The sequence below is a fragment of the Podarcis gaigeae genome (assembly GCF_964106915.1).
Source record: "Podarcis gaigeae genome assembly, chromosome: 6".
In the NCBI taxonomy this organism is placed as follows: Eukaryota; Metazoa; Chordata; class Lepidosauria; order Squamata; family Lacertidae; genus Podarcis; species Podarcis gaigeae.
Window position 1 is genome coordinate 36024198 of NC_139682.1, and position 21300 is coordinate 36045497.

At 47.0% G+C, this 21300-nt stretch overlaps 1 protein-coding gene across 2 annotated transcripts in view; it reads left to right on the plus strand.

Moving 5' to 3' along the window:
• The first annotated feature begins 2077 nt into the window (after positions 1–2077).
• Positions 2078–21300, plus strand: part of RHOC (ras homolog family member C) — a 34901-nt gene continuing 15678 nt past the window's right edge. Inside the window, exon 1 of one of the 2 annotated variants that reach the window (XM_083745447.1) lies at positions 2078–2268. The gene's annotated coding sequence lies outside the window, so the exon portion shown is untranslated. Of the gene's footprint in view, positions 2339–21300 lie in introns of both variants that reach the window. The other variant, XM_083745448.1, reaches the window with a different exon arrangement.

The window sequence follows — 21300 nt, forward strand, 5'->3', positions numbered from 1 at the left end:
GCCAACTTGGTTTCCTCCAGATGTTTTGGACCCATCATCCTCAGCCACAGGGGATTTAGCGAGAGTTCCTTGTGTGTGCAAACAGGCACAGTGGAAGTATTTAAAAGACATCATCATGTGAAAGACTTCTGGGAAAAGATTTATAATGAATTGAAAAAAATGTTGAAATATACATTCATTAAGAAACCAGAGGCCTTTTTTCTTGGAATAACAGGTCTGGAACGGCCCAAGAAAGATGTTAAATTATTTTTGTATGCCACAACTGCTGCTCGAATTTTATTAGCTAGAATTGGAAAACACAAGAAGTACCAACAGTGGAAGATTGGCAGATGAAGATGATGGACTTTTCAGAGCTAGCCGACCTGACTGGAAGAGTTCGCAACCAGAAGGAGGGGGATTACCAAGAAGAATGGAAGAAAATACGTTAAATTAATTTAATTGGAAAAGCTTGCAAATACCAGATAGGCTTAGGATTTAAATATGTAAGGTGATGAATCAATATGCTTAAAGTTGAATTGTAAAGAAAGAAAGATATTAAGGGATTAAGTTAAAAATTTTAAGAATTTAGGTTTTGGAAAACTGTTAAAATGATATACACTGAAATTCAACCAGGGGGATATGAGGAAGTCATTCAACAATGTTATTAAGATTGGTTTAATTACAATTGAGATGTTTGTTTGTTTGTTTGTCTGTTTAAATTTTTTTATGGGAAATTAATAATTTTTTTGAAATAAAATAAAATAAAATAAAAGACATCACCATGCACCCAGGTCCCACAGTTACCAGACTTGATGTCTTTCCCCCGCTCTTGGCCCTTTTGCCTGAACTCCAGTGAAGCCTTAATCATTCTGGCAATCAGCTGCCAGCCCATGTTCCAAGATCATCCCTAAACAACTCAGGACAAGGTTACCTGAAAGTCCACCAGCCCTTTATACAGACCTAGAAGATAATTTGTATCAAGTCTTCCTCAACCTGGTGCCCTCTGGACATTTGGGACTACAGCTCCCCTCAGTGACTGGGTCTGATGGGAGTTGGTAGTTTGAAACATCCAAAGGCCACCCGGTTGAGGCTGATTTAGATCACCTTCCACGGCAACCTACACTGCCATAGGGCGGTGACCCAAAACTTCTGTTGTTGCTCCTCTGCTGTGGAACGCCCTTTTCTCTGCATACACAAAGAAGCAAAAACCAGCCACTTCAGAGAAAGACCCATCATATTGTCCAGGCTTTCCCTGACCCATAAGACCAGACTGTGTTTATCTTAATGAATTCTGGTTTTTATATGCTTTTTATAGAAGAGTTTTTTGGCTGCATTTTTGTTTTCATGGTAGTGTTAACTTTTATATTGCACACTGCTCCAAGGTGTTTTTGTTTTTTGAAGCAGTGCATTATAGAAATGTTCGAAACAAACCACTTTTTTCACACCGGTCAGCTGCCCCTGCTGTAGACGTCTCTCGCTTACTCCAACCCACACGCTCTTCTGTCCATCCGTTGCTGCTCGTGCAGGGCTCCTAGCGGTGTCCTCCCCACCCCTCACCCCGGGCCCTGACCTACCCACACGCCTCCCTCCCATCATGTGCCCAAACGCTGACTCAGCCGTGGCTTGGCCTCCCGAAGCATGTGCGCCGCGCCTCCCACGTCCACTGGGGGAGCAAAACCACCATCCGGCGGGAACTGGGCTTCCATGGGCGTAGCCGGGGGGGGCAGCTGCCCCCCCTAATCAAGTCTATAAATAAAAATACATAACTGACCAATGGCATTGCAGATAACTCAGTTCTGCCTCCCCCCCCCCCCAATAAATCCTGGCTACGCCCATGCGCGGCTCCCAGGGACTTCTCACCAGCTGCGGAACTGAAGCCTTGGTGCGGCTCTCCCGCCAGCAATGGTTCACTTCTCTCCAAGAAGCGTCGCGCCGAGCCCCCCCCCCCCACCCGCTTGGGATCCACGTCCCCTCTCGAGTCCGCTATTACTCTAGAGATCATGGGGTGGGGAAGCGCGCTCTGCGTATGCTCAGAGGAGCCGAGCTTCCGCGCGCCCTGATGCTCTCGCAACAGCGACTCCTCGAGAAGGCGCCCAGACGCGGCCCCGGGCGGCGCGACCCTCTCCCGGCGGCCCCTCCCCGAGGCGGGCCGGGAGGCGGCCTCAGCGGCTGTGTCAGCCCCACCAAGCGAGCCCGGTCCCGCCTCTCCGCTCCCCGAAGGTTGGCGCTTAGTCAGGACGGACCGAGAGGCCAGGGAGCGCGGCGGCCGGAGCCCGACTCCGCTTGAAGGTAGCTGGCAAGGCGAGGTTGGAAGATCGGGATCGGTTGGGCGGCCCGGCCCGGAGTGCCTTTCTCCTAGGTGACTGAGCGTGACCCTAAAGTAGCCTGGCTTGAATAGGAGTGGAGCTGAGGGGGAAATGCATGGTAGGAGTTGGCGAGGCTGGAGGAAGCGAGAGGGGCGCGCGTAAGAAAGCAGGGTGGGGTAGCAGGTTTGGGGAGTGCGGTATGCATCTCTCCATATCTGTACATGGGGCAGGTTCAAGTCAGCCCTTGGAAGGAACCCAACCCAAATCGTTGGGCATGCTTACTCAAAAGTAGACCCCTCTGTTGAATGGGGTTTCGTTTCACGTGAGTGCGTGGGAGAGCGTCGTCGTCGCGAGCAAGTCCCACTGAGTTCGATGAGACTTACTCCTTAGTAACCGCGGCTAGCCTTGTAGCCTTAGTCATCCTTGAAAACTCTGCCGTGGTATTTGCTATCAGGGTGGTTAGCAGAGGTGGAGTGGAGCAAGTGAGGGTTGCCTAGTTATTTCAGGTTAATGCAGGATCTGAATGCACGTGGGTGTGATACTGTGTCATTTGCATGGGGGAGGAGGGCACATGCAGTTTCAGTGTACAGGATCCAGTGAGCAATGGAGAGAACTGGGGGCAGCTGCTGGGATTTTTTTCCTTTGTGGGTTGGAAGGTGTGAAGTGACCTAGGCATGTGCAGTGCAGATGCAATTTATTTGAAAGTAACTTTAACAGATGAAAGACATTTCTGATTCCCACAGAATCTTAAAAACAGTGGTGAGATGGACTGAACACCTTGTGTGCCACCCCCATCCCTAAATGCCTGGAGGAGTAAAAAGGCTTCTTCATTAGAAAGCCTACTTTCAAAAGCAATGGAAAGCAACACGAGTCTCTGACTGGAGACCATTGAGCCATATAGGGGCCACCCCAGAAAAGGCTCTGCTTGTACTACCTCGCCTCACCTCACTTGCTAAGTATAAGGCAAAAATTGTGAAGTTATTTTTTGATCTCTAAAGGCAAGGTGAGCCTAACTGGGAGCTGTTCTCTGCTCTGGCCTTGAAAGTGAAGCCTAAATACCTTTTCCTTGTCAGTAAGTCACATTAATCTTTGCATGCTGTAAAGCACTCTTTTTTTGTTTTTTGTTACTACGAAACAGATTAAGGTGTTGAACCCTGGCTCTGATTAATAATTCCATTTGATTGGTTGCCATTTTAATTCCATTATTTTGTCATGTTCCCAGAATGTTGTTTTAAAATGTTCGTCTTTCCTTGTGTTCAGTAGGTGAAGACTTTCTCTTCACTGATTTGGACAGGAATTGGGATGGGTTGAATCTGTTGGGAGGAAGCTGGAAAAGCACAACTGCTAGTGAGTAACTGAGGATGGGTGGGAGCTCTGATAAGCAAAAAAAAAAAAAAGTGAACAGTGTGTGAGGGAAGAAAAGTAGCACATTTTCTAACTGCTTCCTGCTTTTTGTGTTAATATATACTCACCAATGGATGGTTTTTTAAAGGGTGCTTAATGGGAACAGCATATTCATATACTGTATGGAGAATTTGGTTTGAACCAAACAGGCACTGTGATTATTTCTTTTTCACCCCTGCTCCTCATTCCCTGTTTGCTGCATACCTTTCTGTGTGGCTGTTGCATTTCCTTGTTTGAGGATTCCTGTGAAACTGGCTTGCCATGTGATATGGACAGTGATTCCCTGTGTCCTTTAAATGCTTGCTTAGCTCACTTTCGGACATTTATATTGGGGTGGGAAGGAGGTTGTGCTAATAGCTTAGGAGCAAGAAAGCATTCCAGAACCATGACTGAACAGTGCCTCTCTCTCTGTATGTGTGTGTGTGTCTCTCTCTCTCCCCCCATCCTCCCTCCCTCTCCTTGGAATTTGGCAGCCAAGTCCTTTCATTGCAAACCAGGCTCCCTAAATCCTGCCCCAGCCTTTCAGAAAACACCCACTGAAAATGGCAGTAGCATTGTCAGGTTGCTTCACAGGGATATTTGTGACTGGCAGATGCTTTTGTGTCTGTGGGATTCCAGCATATCTGTTAGTTAATGGATAAAAGACAGCTTTGCACTCTGGAGTAAGGAATATATATATATATATATATATATATATATATATATATATATACACACACACATAAAACACCATTAAATAGGTAACTTGTTTAAGTCTAAGTCTATAATTTTCTCTGTTTGAATATTATAGATGAGTCTTATTTTCACTGTGTGAAGAAGCATCTTGTATGTAGCTTCAAAAAGGGGTTCCAATCGTTTTTTAAACTATGGGCCATCCTTGCCAGCAGACTTTGGACATGCAAACCACCAGGGAAGTTTTGCTGGGCAAGCACTATTGAAACTACTTTGAACTGCATAAATAAATTCTTGTTCAACTTCTATTCACTTCTGGGGGATTGTACTGCGAAAGAGAGATTAGAAAGCTCTTTATTGAAGCTGCTTCCAAACTGGCAGAACTTTGTGCTTCCCAATCATTGCTCTATGTGTAATTGTTAACTTTCTATGCTTCAGGGAATACGGAGGATAACACTTTGTGTGTGTGCATCCCACTATGTTCCATCTGTATGAGTGCGTGTGACATAACAGTTTGAGTAGGGAAGCAGCAACTCTGAGCATGCTTTTAAAAAAAATTGAATCAATTTTAATTTGTGCTAAAGCACTTTTTATTTAGGCATTGTCATTGTGTGCTTTCTTTGAATTGTTTTAAAGGTACTCTAAAATATTTGCAAAAGGGAAAAAATAGCATGGTGCTAAAATAGCACTGACTGAAGGGCTTATTTGCTTTAAGTGCTTCTGCATGAACCTTTTAACTTTTTTTTAAGACAGAGGTATTTTAATGCAAAAGAAAAAATTGATTTAGGGCCCAGTCCTATGGTTCCCTGGAAACATATAGACCAGGGGTCAGCAAACCTTTTTAACAGGGGGCCGGTCCACTGTCCCTCAGACCTTGTGGGGGGCCGGGCTGTATTTTTTTCGGGGGGGGGGGGATGATGCAAGAGCACCACGAGCCCCGGTGGCTGCTTACCTGTGTCTTGCGAGCGACAGGAGCTGGCGTTGGCGTCTGATGAGCAGTGCGCGAAAGGGCTCCGGAGAGGGGCTGCTTAAAATGGCGCTGCTGCTGCTGGCACCAACAAAGCCCAGCCCCCTTCCTCCTCTAGGCAGGGCGGGGAGAAGCCAGGTGGAGGGAGGAGATGCCGCCACTCCCACTGTGTGAGGGAGAGAGAGAGGGAGAACGCGTTCACTGGCAATCCACGCAGCGATTCCCGGACCATCTGTGGGCCGGATCCAGAAGGCAATTGGACCTGATCCGGCCCATGGGCCTTAGTTTGCCTACCCATGATACAGACAAACCATGAGCTGTAACCAAGGTTTATTCTTGGGTATACAGCTCTGTTTGTCTGAAGGAAACAAACCATGATCCCAGGTTTGGATGGCATGCTAATCCGAATCATAACTCTCAGCAGCAGAGGGAATAGAGAAGGAGTGACTGTGTTCTCTCAAGGAACCCTTAGATTTGTGCTTTGCCATGCTTTGGCTTAGTGTTAGGTGGAAACTATCTCTCCATAAAAAGTGTATTGACAAAGCATGACTATTCTACCTGTTGTGGAAGCATCATTGAACACAACTTTCTATACTTACCTAATGAATCTGCATTGAAATTTGGGGAAGTGCAGAATTAAGAGTGTTCCTTTCCTAAAAGGTTTTCAATTTGACTGTTGCAAACCAAATATTGTTGCTTCTTGTTGTAGAGAAATTTAAAGAAACACGATATTGGGCAAATATTGAATGACTGTCAGGCCAATAACAGTAAAGCACTCCACTTGAAACTCAGAATTATGCATTTGCTTTAAGTGGGAGAGATACATTTTAAATAAATTGCCAAGTTCACTTCTAGGACTTGTGTGTGTTCATTTGAAATGCAGATCATATATCTCCTGAGTGGAATCAGAAAATTGAGGGGTTTTTGCATGTTCCTTGGTTGTGTGTGTGTGTGTGTGTGTGTGTGTGCATTTAAGCCCAGTGATCAGATCCCCATGATACATTGAAAATGCTGTTATAGCACTTTAACAGTTGGATAATCCAGGTAACTTTATTTTGTTAAGGTTGCTGGAAATTGTAGGTCTGTGACTTAACAAACTACAGTTCCTACGGCTATTGCAAGGAGACCGTGATTGCTAAATAAGAGTGTGCTTTAAATGTATGATGTGGATATGACCAATGTTTCCCAAAATAGCAGTTTGCTTATCTGAATCTTGGAGGAATCACTATTTTGAAGGCTAAATTAAGTCTCTCAACTTTTCTTCCCACCCACCCACAGCAGTGTGTCCTCTTGCATCCTGTACAGCAATCCCTTCAGCTTGTTCATAGGGAGGTGTCTATCATTGCAGTCCAGTGGTCAGTGTCAAGCTTGCATGGGTTAACAGAGCTTAGACTGCATTTAGTCACACAGATATCGCAACAGAGGCAACCCTTCTTTCCAAAGATTTCATCACATCTCAACAGAGGACTGGATCTAGAAAGATAAAAACCATTGCAAACCTGGGGAGGGAGGAATTCATTGTTTTCTGGATCTGACATTCAGATCTATTTATGTGAAGCTCAGGCGACAAGTGAAATACTCAGTAGCATCGCCGCCTTGCCAAAATGAATGAATGTGGGCATTGTCTTCATTGAAAGAGAAATTATTCCATAATCTTGACTGGAGTGTAAATCTGGGAGGAAAAAAGAGAGCGTTCATCTGAGTGTGTGTTTGTTTAACTTGCTGTAGCTTGGCCTGCTACAAAAAAAATTATTTCTAAAAAGTAAAGTATAGGATACAACAAAACAAATGCTTACTCAAAGCAATCTGACTAGTTTGGCTGCTCTGAAAAGTTAACTTTGTCTCCAGCTTTGTTGTGACATTTGACAAGGTTCCTGCACTGTAAATCTGAATTCAGAACTGTGGGGCACATGTGACTTACTAACACATGTCCTTTCAGGCTTATACCTTGGGCAAAACATGCAAAGTTTCGTGAATACTGTGATCCATCCCTCTTCCTCTGCTGATTCATGTTTTAAACCTCCTTTCCGTAAGGGGTAATAATAATCTTTTGTGGATGCGCAGATGAGAATCGAGAATTCTTAACACAAACAAACAAACAAAATTCATAAACTCAGCCCAGCATGGTAATGTGTTGGTCAAGACACATTCAAACCATAGTAGGGCCAACTTAAACATTTGGTAGAGGCCTATGGCTGGGGTCCTGTCTCTCTACTAAAAGCCTGAAAAGGGTAGGTGCTTGCTCTTTCCCTCCAACCTATCGCTTTTCCTCTCCTCTCCCTCCCACTGCTGCTTTTCTGTTAGCCACAGCAAAAGATGTACTTGGGGGCCACAGCTAGAGAAAAGAGTGCAATTTGGAGCTCCAGCTTGTCCTGCCAGTTTCTCCTGGGAAAACCCAATCTTTTTCACTGAATCCAGTGGAATTTTCCATGGAGTGATGCTTGATCTGATTCAATGTTAAAGAGTGGGCTTTCCTGGGAAAAGCACCAGGGCAAACAGAAAACGTCTCCGCCCCATTCTTTCTAGGCACAGGACAAGCAGAAGTGTTGTTGAGCCCTTAGAGTGGATAAAGGCTGATTTGGAAGCAGCGAAGGGATCCTTAACATTTTCTGCACCTGAACAATTCTTCAGTTGATGCATCTCCCAGGGAGTAAGGTGAAGTGGGATGCAGGAAAAGGTTTGAATCTTAAAGTTGGAAAGAGTCTGCTGGTGGTCATCTAGCCCAACCTCCCGTTTGATGCAGGATCTGTAATGCAGGGCATTACAAATCCCTGACAGGTGGCTCACCAGCCTCACCACCAGTGAATCCCACCACTTCCCAAGGCAGACTGTTGCACAGTTGTTGGAGATTAAATAGCCGCCTTCTCTCAAAATCTCATTTTCTCTTTCTGCCAGTTCTTAGGTGAGAGAAAGACTTAGATTCCCAGGGCCAGCTGTCCTGCCAAATGACTAGCTCGGCCCTTAAATCCCAGTTCCCTTAGATCACTACTGTAGTTCTGAATTGTGTGCCATGGCACACTTGTGTAGTTGTAAGAATTGTCTGTGCACCGGGAGCTAATATATAAATAAATTGAGATCCTGGAGAAACTAGCTCAGGAGAGAGGAGATGCCAGATGCATCTATGCATGAATTGCTGATCTCTGGTCTTTTCTGCTTCTGTTTGGTTTTTGCTAGTTGGGTGAGTAATTCTGCTGCATTGCATGTGATGGTTAATCCTATCACTGCTGCTGCTGCTGCAGCACAGCAGCCTGTCTCTTGCACCTTCATGTCAGGAGCAAGCTGTGCACCAGAATGTGGGTTGTGTGGATTTTCCTTCATGGGGGTGGGTGTGTTAAAGTCTAGCCCAAGAAAGAGAGGAACAGGACACTTTCCTTGCCCAAATTCCATGTCTCCTTCCCTCATTTTTGGGGTGAAATTGTTTTTCAAAAAGGGCATGGCGGTGAAGGGTTCAGCATCCTCTCCTACCTGCCTTTACTATACAGTACTTTAAATTGCCCTTTGCCCCAGTTTATTGTGAAAAAAGGTGACAGGTTAGAGCCGTAGCTGGGGGGGGGGGCTGCCAGGTGTTTTGCCCCAAGTGCAGCCTCCAGAGGGGTGCCACTGAGGCTTCCAGGCTGTGTGTGTGTGTGTGCAAATGTGCATGGGTGATGCCAAAATGGGTCTTTGTCCTGGGTGAAATAAAGCCTATTTTCGCCCCTGCGACTAGTTACACATACAGGAGCATAGGATATTGGGCTCTTTAGAGCACAGGCAAATCCTATATGTTTTTGTTTAGAATGCTGATAACAAACGACAGGCTCTCAAAGCATATTACAAGAGATTCTTACAATAACAACACATTCAGATCTGATGAGGAGCAGAAATCACATGGCAGTATTTCCTGCCCTCCTCCTCGCTTTGCCCTGGTGTTATAGCACACAGTAGCTCCCACCAAAATCCTCTCAGGCAGGGAAGTGATGCTGAGTGGCTAGACCTTGCTCTGTATGTCATGGAATCAGAAGTATTGTTATATTTTCTAAAAGTAAATCTTTGGGGGTGTGAGAGTGAAGTGTGCTTCTTGGTTTTAATTGAGCAAAAGGTGTTCCTCAGTTTCCAGACATTTATGAGATGCATTCAGATTATTTCAAAACAGAGGTTTTTATGGGGTAGAGGGCACTTGCTTCCTCTGTTTTCTGCTTTTTCCTTGCCAGAAATGACAGACTGAGTAGTCCCAAGAACTGCCGTAACAGGAAGGGTTTTCAGTCCCAGTAAGTGCATCACCTTTTACAAGGCTGCATCTCAAACTTTATGGGCTTTGATAAAGAACAGGCTTGTCAGTTTTGTACTTGTTTGAAAGCTCATGTCCGAATATATTTCCCAGTTCATTCTTTATGCCCCATGTGCTATAAATGGTAGAAAGGAAATGTTCGTGTTCAGGAAGTGTCTTTGTTTCTCTTGATGTGTGCTAAAATAAACTTTATAACATGAAGATGAACAAAGCATAAACTTCTCCACTTTGTTGCTTGGGCTTCAACATCACGTGCGCTGCTTGGTGTTTTGCAACAGGAGGCGAGGAGTTTTGTGTTTGATTCTGCTAAATGGAATTTGGCAGCACAAATTTTTAAAGGATAGACCTATCTGGTTCACTTGACCCAATGATGGTTGATCTGCTCCAGGCTTCTCAGTGTGTTTCCTAAGCTAGCACAGGCATACACCTGATACCTGAAGCAGAGCTGTAGCTGGGGGGGGGGGGTAGCCAGGTTTTTTGCCCTGGGTGGTCTCCAGGGGTATTGAGGCTCCCAGCCTGTGTGCGTGTGTACACAAGTGTGCATGGGGACAGGGAGTGTGCCAAACTGGGTATTTGACCTGGGTGAAAAAAGCTAGGTTTCGCCCTTGCCTGAAGAAAAGATGTGGCACTTTAATGGGAATGAATTTTATTGCATCATTTTACAATGTGAATGGCTTAAAAGCTACAGACTTTACTAAGGCTCGCGGAGGACAATGAAACAAAATATATACAACTTCCATAGGTTGTGATATGTCAACCATGTTCAAAAACTGTCTGCTCAGATAACTTTAGATTGATCTCCAAAATGTCACTTGATAACTTTCAAAATGTCTCTTCCATCTGTCATGTCATGATGGAATTGCCTATTGCCGCAGGAAGAGCATGTTTCCTGAACCTGTGTTTGCTGATGTAATGGTGATGGTAGGGAGAATCAGTGGGTGTCTCCCCCCTTTTCTATCCACTTATTGTCCCTTGCAGATGCCCTTAGTTTCTCTTTTTCCAGTTGAACTGGTTTATTGTCTCACATTCTTCAGTTTGGTAGGGGAGTGGAGAGGAGAGGAGTTTTAAGCAGCTGCAGGGGTGCCAACCAGAATAAAATATTGGAGGGTCCAGGTAAGCCCCACCCCACATAATCAATCACATGACACAGTGCACACACATTGTGTGAATGGCAATTCCCATGAGCTTTGGGGGGCACCTCCATTATTTTATTGGGGATGAAGACCCCTCAGCATCTAGGAGTTGGCTCCTATGAGCAGCCGGGCTTGGCAGGAGAGGGGGAGTGGCATTTGGACCTTAAGCTGCTTCTGTGTGGTGACCGGCACTTGGGGCAACATTCTCTACATGGGCATCTCACCCTAGGTTCCCAAGAGAAACCTTTGTTGATTTGTACAGAAACTAAGAGCGTTTCTGCTGAACTTGCATTTGAAGTTGGGCTGAGTAGTTCAAATGTAAGGAAACACTAAAAAAGGAAAAGCTAAAAGGAGAATGATACATGTTCTGTGTGGGAATTGATGTGTTGCAGTCTTGTACATGGCTACTCGGAAATAAACTCCATTGTGTTCAATGGGACTTTTCTCCCACAAAATCGGACTGAACAATATATACACAGTCCCCTTTGATTTTTGTTGGAACAAATACCCATGCAAACAAGGGCCACAGACTTTTATCTTTTTGTGTATCGGGCAGCATTTTCTGCCCATTTACAAATGTACAGTTGCTTGCTTTGCCAAAAATCTCATCATCTGGATCAGATGTCAGGAAGCTGAGATCGATATAAAAGCTGTGGAAGATGTGAAGCGTAGTCTTCTGTGTCTGTTGCTTTTCTTGTCTGAGCCAGTTTGTCAAGCTTCCTGCTGACTGTATCTGAAATCCTAGATTGCAGTTCGATACCCAGTTCTTTTCTTCTTTTCCTTCCTTGTTCTAACTTGGAGTGCTCAGTGCATGCAGCTTCCATTACCTGCAGGTTTTTGTTGTTGTCTTGGGTCTCCTGGCTTGGCTTGGTCTGCTGTGTGTCACTGTTGGCTCCAGCTCTACAATCCGTTTACTGAATCAGCAAAGTTTACCTCTTGAGCATGTTCCTATGTATTTTGTGCCTGCTCTGAAGAGATGCCTTGTTTGGTGCTTTCTCATTTACTTCCTTCAGCTCCATGAGCAGAGGTCTTTTTTCATTCATGGATTTTCTGTGTTGCTTCTGAAATTGCTTGTTTAAAATCCTTTTCTCAATGCAAAATTTCTAAGCCTGTTTAGAAGTCTATGCAGTGGCCAAGACAAAGGAGAAAGTTTCTTTTTATAATTGTTATGTACTGAGTCGAATAGGATCCAAACTGCAGCAGTCTGATTGGTCCTAGAACAATAGGATCCAAAAGGCAGCAGTCTGATTGGTCCTAGAACAATAGGATTCAGAATGCAGCAGTCGGATTGGTCCTAGAACAATGCAGCAGTATGATTGGTTGGCAGGAACCACCCAATCATGCTCCAGATTTAAGTGAATCCACAACCTGATTGGCTTACAGTAGAATTCCGGAATTAGCCAATCATGTGCAGCCCATTGTGTAAATAATGTATATAAAGCAGATACCTTGAGGGGACATTCATTCATTCCTCCTCACCACTATGAGCTGAATAAAGAGCATGAAATCACTTTGCGACTCTGAGTATATTTCACTGGCGACGAGGATGGGATCCCGCTGAGCTGACTGCCACACACAGCACCGCAGCACCGCCACCTGCCGCACCGCTGCCTCGCACCGTGTATCCAGGCTTCAGCTCCGGGACACAAGGAACTCAGAATGGCAACCGACAGCAGCTTCTCGCCGTTCAACCCAGCAACGGGAGACTGGGAAGCGTACGCCTCCCGTTTCACCTTCCTCCTAGAAGCCAAAGGGGTCACCGATGAAGAAGACGCCAAGAAGAGGGCGATATTCTTCAGCGTCTGCGGAGAGGAGACGTTTGAAATCGCCCGGGCTCTCCTTGCGCCTGAAGACGTCGCTACTGTTCCATACAAAACAATAATGGAACAGCTGAAGGGGCACTTTTCGCCGCAACCCTCAGTGGTGGCTCGTCGAAATGCCTTCTATGCAAAGCGGCAAGCCCCTGGGGAAACCATAACTGGGTTTGTGACCTCTCTCCGCCAAGCCGCCCGGTTCTGCAACTTCTCAGAGCTGGAGAACATGCTTCGTGACTGCCTCGTCGGTGGCCTGAGGGATGAGAAACTGCAACAACGACTCTACGCTAAGAAGGACCTAACGTTCCAGGTCGCTCTGGAGGAGGCCCTGGCAACGGAAGCTGCCAAGAGGTCGATGCAAGAGGCACGGCCGAGCCTGCCATCCCAACCGAGGGTCCACCACGAAGACCTCACTGACGACTCAGGATCTGACAGGGAGGAGGTGCACCGAGTACAGCAGCGCACTCAAGCAGCCCACATACCACAGCTGCCTCGACGAGAAGGAGGGAACTGCGCAAGCTGCGGGGAAACTCACGAGAGGAGGACCTGCCGTTTCCGCAATGCAGAGTGCAGGCAGTGCAGAAAATTGGGACACATCGCCCGGGTGTGTCGGGCTCGGCCCACCCGACGCCAGGCATCAGATGACCAATCCAAGAGCCCCAGGTCCCGGGGCCCAACGCACCAAGGCAACTCGACGGAGCTCACGGACTTCCAGGTATACCAGTTGCCCTACCCCAACATAGAGAAAATTTATGTAGAGGTACGGATAGAGGGGGCCCCATGCCGCATGGAGCTTGACACGGGTTCAAATCTATCCATAATCTCGGCAAGGACCTTAAGGAAACTGTGTCCTACTGGGGGTCCCAAACTCAGGCCGGCCCCATTCACCCTCCGGGACTTCCAGAAACGTAAGGTCCCCACAATGGGGGTGGGGACCTTCAGGGTGCAATACCGAGGGCGGACGCGGCAACTGGACTTGCTTGTGGTCAAGGGCCCCTACATTAGCTTACTGGGATTGGCATGGTTTGGACCACTGGGACTAGCCATCACCGGAGTGAACCACACTACCTTACAAGTGGATGTGGACGCTATATGCAAGGAATTTCCAGGGGTTTTCGATGGGAAATTGGGACAGTATACGGGCCCCCCCATTGCTCTACAGCTTGACCCCGCAGTACGACCAGTCAGGCTCAAGGCCCGCCGGGTCCCGTTCGCCCTGAAACCACGTATAGACGAGGAATTGGACCGGCTAGTGGAGCAAGGAGTGCTGGAGCCGGTGCCTAATGCCCCCTGGGAAACCCCAATCGTCACACCCGTCAAGCCTAATGGTTCGGTCCGCATCTGCGCAGACTACAAATGTACTATAAACAAGGCCCTCACGGCCCATGCATACCCAGTGCCAGTGGTCAGCCATGTCCTTGCTACCCTGGCTGGGTCGAAAATTTTTGGCAAGCTGGACTTGGCCCAAGCATATCAACAGCTGCCAGTAGATGAGGCCACAGCAGAGGCACAGACGATTGTGACGCACAGAGGAGCGTTCAGGGTAAAGCGGCTGCAATTCGGTGTCAGCGTGGCACCAGGCATATTCCAGAATCTAATGGACTCGCTCCTTAAAGGGATTCCTGGCGTCACCCCCTTCTTCGATGATGTGTTGATTGCCGGGCCCACACCAGAGGAGTTTGAGGACCGCCTCCACACCGTTCTGCACCGTTTCCAGACAGCGGGTCTCAAGGTGAAGCGGGAAAAATGTCTACTAGGAGTGCCTCAGGTGGACTTTCTGGGATTTATGGTGGACGCAGAAGGGGTCCACCCGACTGGGGACAAGGTATGGGCCATTTGTGATGCCCCAGCGCCCAAGAGCAAGACTGAACTTCAGGCCTTCTTGGGACTATTGAACTTTTACCATTCCTTCCTTCCCCACAAGGCGGCGGTAGCGGAGCCCCTACACAGACTCCTGGACAAGCGGGCCCCTTGGGTGTGGGGCCAGCGCCAGGAGGCCGCATTCCAGGCAGTCAAGGACTTGCTTGTCTCAAACTCGGTCTTGGCACACTTTGACGAGAGGCTGCCGGTGGTGGTAGCATGCGACGCCTCGCCCTATGGCATTGGCGCTGTCCTGGGACACCAACTCCCGGATGGGAGAGAGGTACCGGTGGCATACTTTTCCCAGACACTCAACGCAACCGAGCGGAACTACTCACAAATCGACAAGGAGGGTCTGGCAATTGTGAAGGGAGTAAAAAAATTCCATGATTTCTTGTACGGGCGGCCCTTCACCGTGGTGACTGACCACAAACCGTTGCTTGGCTTGTTTGCCCCCGAAAAGCAGACCCCCCAAGTGCTGTCTCCTCGTGTCCTCAGGTGGTCAATTTTCCTTGCCAGCTACCAGTATGCGCTGATTCACCGCCCGGGGAAGGCGATGGGCCATGCGGACGCCCTCAGCAGGCTACCACTACCGGAAACAGGCCCCGACCCAGCACCTGCACAAGAGGTTATGAGCCTGGAGCTGCTTCCCGACCGCCCCATTCAGGCACAAGAAGTTGCACACCACTCCAAGAAAGATAGGGTCATCTCCCGGGTCCTGGACTGGGTGTGGAGGGGATGGCCCAGCAGCAGGCCTGGGCCAGAATTCGCTGGCTACACAACCCGCAAACATGAACTGTCGGCCCACAAGGGGTGCCTTTTATGGGGAAGCAGGGTCGTTGTTCCCCAGCCCCTCCGCAAAAGGGTCCTCACAGCCCTACATGAGACACACCCAGGGGTAGTAAGAATGAAGGCCCTTGCCAGGAGTTATGTGTGGTGGCCGGGGATCGACGGAGAGATAGAGGCCTGGGTCAAACACTGCCAGGCCTGCCAAGAATCCCGCCCAGATCCCCCAAGGGCCCCAGTCCAGTCCTGGGAGTCCGCCCGAGCACCATGGTCACGCCTGCATGTGGACTTCGCTGGCCCCTTTCAGGGGAAAACATTCTTCATAGTGGTGGACTCCTACACCAAATGGCTGGAAGTCGCACTGGTACCGTCCACTTCTACGTCCGCAGCCATCCGGGTACTACGCAGGCTGTTTGCAACCCACGGGCTCCCTGACACTCTCGTCTCAGACAACGGGACTGCATTTACGTCAGGAGAATTCCAAACCTTCACAGCGCAGAACGCCATCCGCCACATCCGTTCGGCGCCATTCCACCCTGCCACCAATGGCCAAGCAGAACGCATGGTGCGGACCACCAAGGACACCCTTCGCCGCATGACGCAAGGGGATTGGGAGTACCGCCTTGCCACATTCCTCCTAGCACAGCACAGCACCCCCAGCTCAACGACTGGCCGGAGCCCCGCTGAACTAATGGGTCGGCGCCTTGCAATCAGATTGGACCGCCTTCACCCCGATAGAGCTCAGGATGAGGTAGTGGTGGGGGAAGGCAGGAACCCCCGGACCTTCGAGGCCCAGGACCCAGTGTACGCAAAGAATTTTGGGGCAGGCCCAGCATGGGTACCCGCCACAGTCACCAGGGTCACTGGCCCTGTGTCGTACGAGGTGCTAACGGATGGAGGGCAATGCTGGCGCCGCCACTGCGACCAGATACGGCGACGATTCCCGGGAGAAACCCAGGAGGAGGAAAGGGCAGAGGAGTCCCAAGGGAACAGTGGGGCAGTGAGGCCCATAGAGCAGCAGGGGCCAGCAGGAGAGGCAGAATCAGTAAATACAGAGAGGACCCGTGAGGCCGAAAGGACACCGGAACCAGAACCACGACTGAGCGAGCCGGTTGCGCCAGACCAAACAGCCCCATCACAGCCAGCATCCTTGGAACACGAGCCAGAACCTGAACACCGGACCAGGGAACACCACAGGCCGCAACGGACACGTAGGCCGCCAGCGTACCTTGAGGACTATGAATGCGACCTCCCGGGCAGGACTGGAACTTAGAGGGGAGGGGTGTTATGTACTGAGTCGAATAGGATCCAAACTGCAGCAGTCTGATTGGTCCTAGAACAATAGGATCCAAAAGGCAGCAGTCTGATTGGTCCTAGAACAATAGGATTCAGAATGCAGCAGTCGGATTGGTCCTAGAACAATGCAGCAGTATGATTGGTTGGCAGGAACCACCCAATCATGCTCCAGATTTAAGTGAATCCACAACCTGATTGGCTTACAGTAGAATTCCGGAATTAGCCAATCATGTGCAGCCCATTGTGTAAATAATGTATATAAAGCAGATACCTTGAGGGGACATTCATTCATTCCTCCTCACCACTATGAGCTGAATAAAGAGCATGAAATCACTTTGCGACTCTGAGTATATTTCAATAATTTTCCTGTTAGATTTGCCAGGCAGCTTTCACACCACCCATCACCCTGGTTTTGGGCTCTGAGGCTGATTTGGCAGCTCTGCTGGTCTCAATTCCCTCCCTTTTCAAAAGCTGTTTGCCTAGTTCCAAATGATGTGCACCCTTATGCAGCCTTGTACATTTTTCTATATAAATAGAAGTGTAAGGATGTCGTCAGGCTTCAGTCCACATGAACTGCAACGTGGCAATGGCCTGAATGAGCAGGTAGGCAGCCCAGCTGAGTAGCCAGAACAAGCCAGAGCAGCTCTCTAGCAACTGTCCTTCTCTCTTCCCCCTCAAACTGACACCGCTATTTCGGCTTCAGCAATGCTGGAGGCAGAGAGAAGGGAAGTGGCAGCAGAGCAGAATGCTTACTGGAGAGCTAGCCCAGCCTGATCCTCTGTGACTCGCCTGTGCCAGGGTTTGGGCGAATTGTAAGGTGAGCAGGCCACAGTTTGGGTGAGATGTAAGGGTGAGTTTGGCAAGGTTTAAAGGGAGGGCATTGGTGAGGTGTAAATGGGGAGGAGAGGGGGTTGGTAGGGAGTAGGCAGGTTTGTGAGTGAAATGAGCAGAAGCTTTGTTCCTTATCTGCTTGACCACTGGGTTTCCATGCTGGTAGAGGACGAAGAGGCTTTTCTTCTTCCATGGATAACATGGAAACCAAGTAGGTTGGTAGAGGAGGAATGGAGCAGTCCATCTTTCCTCTACCAGCCTGCTCACTTGGCTGCATAAAATTCCTAGTCACCTGTGGCTACCAGGTAAGTCATTAGGTTGTCATCATAGTTTCTAACTAATGTGGGTCATTGCTGATGTGTACACAGATTGCACAGATTTGAGATAAATGTTATATTAAAAAGTGGATCAAAACTGTTGCCATCTCGGCCTGTTTAATAGGTGTGGTCTTCTGTGACAATGCCGGTGGGCTGAAAGGAAAAGGCGGCAGGCCAGATTATGCCTATGGGCTGGAGGTTCCCCACTGCTGGACTATCAGTGCAAAATGTATTGGTAGTAGATTATTACCCTTCTCAGGATAAACCAGCATTCCCATAGCAACATATGAGTATATTGCACAGAGTTCGTCTCGTCATCATGCTAAATGTTTAATCTTGTAAAGATTTCTTCTGCTACTATGTTAGCAACGAAATAAACTGCAGGCAAGTGCTTAATCACATTCTCCACCACCGCTTGTAAAAAAAAAGTCTTGCTTAAGGGCGTCTCCTACTCTTTGTGAACCTTGGTTGGTTTCTATTATTGACCTGATGAACTCAACAAGTAGTGACTTGCATCACTGTCATGCATTAATGCTTCAGTGGGATGAGTAATCTTGCATTAAGTGTTTAATTATTGAGTGGAAACTTTTACAAGGCCATGTTGAGAAGCTCTTGATTTATAACTGGGAAATATGGCTGGAATATAGAATGTGATGTGTGTGTGTGTGTGTGTGTATACACACACACATATATGTCAGTAAACACTACTTTGTTGCACATTTCAGAGCAGTTATTATGAAATCATGCATTTAGGTACATTCTTAGGGTCAAACTAGATGCAATGGTAATTGTTTGAATGCAATTAATGTGAATATTTTTAAATGTTGTGAGTGTGTTTGAGCAGCAGGGGAGGCTTCACTTCCAATATAAATAAACTTGGATTGATTTTTCTTAGGACCACAACAGGCTGAGAAGGGTTAAAAATTTCCTTTCCCTCTGCCCCAGCTGCTATTTTATTAGTTTTCAAAGGTGCACCTTAATGTCTAGACATTTTTTGCAGCATCATTTGAAACTCTGGTGAGTGAGCAAAAACAGAATTTGGCCAGTCGTAATTTTGAATTGAGAGCGGCATAATGCATGGCATATGAATAGGTGTGGTTTGCACAGCCAGGAATTCTTGGCTTTAGCAGCTGGCAAGTAAGTGGTGGGAGACTTTGATAAGAGAGCAGATAAACCTACACACTTTGCTACCTTGCTTGTGACTCTCCAGTGTGTTGGGTGGAATTCTTGTCTTTCCAGCGTGGCTTCCTGGTCCTTCAAATGAAGGTCTCTCCTTAGAATAACTTGCTGCTGGCTACTACCACTTTGGCAGGGGCTGATGGGAGTTCTTGTGCAATATATCTAGAGAGCACTAGGTTGGCAAAGAGTGTAGTCTACACCCTTCTCAAAGCATAGGGTGTGTTGCATGCAGATGGATTGCAATGCATGTCTCTCATAACTGGGCTCTTGACCTAGGTTGCATTCGGCCAGTTTTGTTTTGCAATTGCTGACCTTTTGTAATATACGCAAAACCTTTTTTTTCCCTGACCTACCTCCCCAAATATATAGTTCCGAGTAACAGGCAGACTTGAAAGCATTGACTGCTCTTTCCAAATTCTCCTTTCTGGTGTTGCAAGAGAATGCTTCACATTCCCAAATTCCCTTTGCTCTGTGTTTAAGATAAGGTGACAGCAGGGAAAACGGGGCCTTGCACTGACAGATGAAATACAAACATAGGCTACTTCCCTTCAATAATAGTAATAAAAGGAACAAAGAGTCCCAATAGCAGGGACCATCTTGACCTTAGAATGCCAGTTCCTCTGACTTGTTTTGCTATATCTTACTTTTATTTCCCTTTCCGCAGTTTGGGTCACACCTCTGAATGTCTGGCACACAAGTTTAGAACACTGTGCTGCTTACTAACTATCACTAACTGTGATAGTGCAGAGTTATTGTGATAATGTTGCAGGTTTTAATTGTTTTGAAACACGAACTGGTGTATGGCGCAGAGGTTAAGAGGCTGAACCGTAAACCAGGCTATCCTTGGTTCAGATGGTATTGAGCTCAGGGCGCTGGGCATGGTCCTCCTAAGCTTTAATCTTTAACTCTGCAACACCCCCTGTGAGACAGGAGAGAAAGAGAGAAAGAGACTGCCCAAGGTCCCCCAGAGAATTACACAGCAGGTCCTAGTGTGACACTCTTTTTATACAAAACAGCTCTCCTAGTTGCCTCCAGTATCATGAACTCCAGTAGGTCAGCTTAGGTATACAGTACCACTTTCTCTCAGACTCCATCTTAAATACACGGATGGCAATACAGTGGTACCTTGGTTCTCAAACGCCTTGGTACTCAAACAACTTGGAACCCAAACATTGCAAACCCAGAAGTTTTCCAGTTTGTGAACTTTTTTTGGAAGCCGAATGTGCTCCGATTTGAGTGTTATGCTTCCGATTTGAGTGTTACTCTGAGGTCTGTCTGTTTTTGCTATTTTTTTGCATTTTTGCGGCTTTTTTGTTTCATTTCTGTGACTGCGTGGAACCCAGTTCAGCTCCTGAATGATTGTGTGACTGCAGTACATTGCTCATTGCTTTCATCTTATGGATCAATGGTCTCATTAGATAGTAAAATTCATGTTAAATTGCTGTTTTAGAGGTTGTTTTTGAAAGTCAGGTTCCATATGCGACGGTGGCGGCCAGGGTATTGATAGCTCAAAAATGGAAATCAGCAGAGATCCCTACAGTTATGGATTGGCAAGTAAAATTATTTGAATACGCAGAATTAGCAAGAATGACACATAAAATTAGACACCAAAAAGGTACAAAGTTTATTGAAGAATGGAGTAAATTTGTGATATATATTGAAAGTAATTGTAGAAATTTAAAAACTACAGTAGGCTTAACATAAACCTTGTGACGTGTACATAATTGGAACAGAAACTGTAAGAGTAGAAGTATACCAAGAAAACCGCAACGGGATAGGAAGGAAGTCGAGGCGTGATCCAACGCAATGTAAATAAGATGATGGTACCAAAGAATGATTGTTAAGAGTGTTTTAGTTTTTGATTGTTCTGGTTTGTTTTCTGTTTTCTGTTTAACTGAAAATCTTAATAAAAATAAATTTTTAAAAAAGGTCAGGTTCAGATTAATCTATTTTGCATTACTTTCTATGGGAAAGCGCACCTTGCTTTTGGAATGCTTTGGTTTTGGAACAGACTTCTGGAACGGATTAAGTTTGAGAACCAACGTACCACTGTATTTGTTTGAAATGGCTTTAGGTGCCATAACTGAAAAAGCCCTTCCACGCATTTCTTGCTGCACCACAGAAGGTGGAGAGACGCTTTGAAGATGATATTAACAGCCAGGGTGGTTAATATTTCGCATATCTTGAGGTAATAGCTGAGTGGCAGAGCACATCCTTTGCAGGTTCATTGACCCTCCATTATCACGTAGGAATGGGCTTCGTGAAATCCCCAAACTTACTGCTAGATAATTGGCAATGCTGAGCCTATACTTGGAGCTTCCTCTGTTCCCAGATCATTTTGGTGTTGTAGACCAAGCCAGGCACTTTGGAATTATTTCCAGGAATGAATTGGTAGCTGCTATATCTCTTTAAGCACTGTAAGGATGAACTGGGTTGTTGGAGTGTGATCTTATGTGTGCTTGCTTTGCTGATACGTTTTTGGACCAGTT